We start from the raw sequence: 2,500 nt of genomic DNA on the forward strand, positions 1-2,500 counted from the left end.
GGAAAAGGAGTTGACGGTGTTACGCGTTTTCATTACTTGTGAGCCCATGTGCCAGCGTTTGTGTCAGGTCCCGGGGGGGGGGGGGGGGCAGATGGAAGAGCGAGGGTTAAATTGGGGTAGAGCTGAGTGAAATAACAGCATAGTGTAGCAGGGAGTTGGCTGAGAGCTGCAGACTATTGCATCTGTATTGATTAGGCTCCAGCCTTTTCCATTTTCCATGAACTCCTCTGAGCTGCTCCAAGTGGGAGTGATGGGGGAGTCAGGGGGGAGGAGGGGGATTTGCTTGATCTTTATGATATTTCTTTAAACATGATGCTGTCGTTATACCTCCCCAGGGAAGACACCAGCCATTTCAGTAAATCAAAGGCACTCCGTCAACTTGCTGTGTCTCACACACTTTATTTATAACCCAGTAAAGAGGCCCAACACTCTGCCACCATCCTCACAAGTGTTTTCAGCCTTAGTGAAATTAATGTCGGCCATGCCGATGGAGGAGCGGCCCCGGCACAGCCATACTTGACCCTCCGCTGTGGAGTCCATCGAGCCGCTCTGACGGAGGCTGTAATCAACAGTGACAGACACGACACAGACAATAGATGACAATAATTTGAATTCCGTCTGCACTTGGAGTGGGGGGTCATTTGGACGAGCCTGATCTGATTTAACGTTGCCGAGCGGAGGACATCGAGAGGCAGCCCACGGCGTGTCCTCTGACTTACAAACAGGCCTGAGGTCTTAGCGGGAGCTCGGAGCAGGGTAACCCACATACCCACTAGTGCAGGTGCCCTCTCCATGGGGCCAGGTGGTGGCTAATTCGCTTTCTTTGTCCCTCCTAATGAATCGTTAATTGGTTTGCATCACCCGCCGAGCAGAGGATAGCAGGTGCTGAGTGCTGCTGGTGATGGAGGCCACTGGCGAGCCTCCTCGCGCAGGCACACACACACACACACACACACACACACACACACACACACACACACACACAGACACACACACACACACACACGCACACACATTTTACAGGCCAAATGTCAGCTCGCAACATGCAACAGCTTGGGAGTCAAACAGGGAGGACATCGGCATAGTTTACAGCGTCTTTCTCTCCCTGCACTGCTATGTAAAGTGCAAACTTAACCTTGGATTCTGCCAGTAAGCTGCACAGTATTTCCCCACATATGCATGTGCACACTGCCAAAAAAAAACCCCACTATCTCAACATATAAAACACACTGAAATCAGGTGAAGACAGTGTGTGAAGAATGTAATGCGCGGAAATCCCTGATTGTGAAAGTACAGTCTGAAACAAGTTGCCGTTCCTCACTGGAATCTTCCATGTTAAGTGATTGTCTCTCTTATTGAGTCTGACATGATATTTTGACCAGAAATTAGAAACATTACTTTTTGCTGTGCAGTTAGATGAAATGCTCAGGGAACTCAAGCACAAATACCAAGTGTGTTTGTCTAATTTCTTGTGAAAATATCCTGCTGCACTTAATCTTGGTTACTGACTAACATTTTCCTGAGATACAGGGAGTCAATTTTAGACTTTCAATATCTCGATAAGTGTGAGTCTTCTAAATATTTATCTTTTTAACCCTTTTATTCCTTTTCTGTCTCTCCTGATTGGTTTTGACATATATATTTCTCATAACCACAACTCATAGACTGCTTATGACATTTAGAAAGTTCCAAAACTATCAGAAAGATGAGAAATATGCAGCTTCATGCCCATAAATATGGACATCGTCAGGCTCAATCTCATAAAATAATTACCTGTGTGTAAAGCGTGTCAAGCATTTCTAACATGAGCGTCTCAGTATGATAAAAAACACACAATAACATTGAAAAACTGTCAAATATATTAAATGTTGAAGTTGTCTTGATGATAAAGGTAAAGGTACAGAGTAACTTTGTTGAGTGTCAAACATGTTTTGAAGTTGCTGCATTTTCTTGCTTTAAGAAAATATTTTATTGTGGAAAATACAACTTGAAGTAACATCTTTTTACTGCTTATTTAAAAATCTTCAAGCTTTAAAATGCACTATGTCGTCACTTCAATCGTTCAGTATCGGAGGGATTTTATTTTCTGATAGGTGATGGTGCCACTTTCACTGATGAGAGAAAAGATGACCAAACTAAATAAAAACGGATTGTTAAGATGGGGTCCGGTTATATAGTGATTAACACTCCTTGTGTGCAGCTTGCATGGTCTCCCTGTGGGTGTATGGCTTTTTTCATGCATGGTTGCTCTCGTGTGCTGCAACCAAAAAAGTTCAAAAGTTTGGTTTAGCTCAATAAACACATCATCTTTCAAGAAATCTTTTTTTTGGGGGGGTTATTACAAGTTCAAAACCTTCCATTCATCGTAGTTTTGTGGTGTATATTTGTAGGATTGTTTGTTTGATTTATTGGCTGGATGCTGCGAGGCTGACCTTTGCTCTCCTTGCTATTTATTTATTGCGAGCAATGTAAAGCGTTCTGCTCTGTGCAGAGGCAGCAT

At 43.6% G+C, this 2,500-nt stretch overlaps 1 protein-coding gene across 1 annotated transcript in view; it reads left to right on the forward strand.

Annotated features, from left to right (window-relative positions):
• Nucleotides 1–2,500, forward strand: part of cux2b (cut-like homeobox 2b) — a gene marked incomplete at its 3' end in the record, with an annotated part of 161,918 nt that overhangs the window by 114,345 nt on the left and 45,073 nt on the right. The window lies entirely within an intron of this gene.

The sequence above is a fragment of the Blennius ocellaris genome, assembly GCF_963422515.1.
Source record: "Blennius ocellaris genome assembly, chromosome: 7".
NCBI classification, from domain to species: domain Eukaryota; kingdom Metazoa; phylum Chordata; class Actinopteri; order Blenniiformes; family Blenniidae; genus Blennius; species Blennius ocellaris.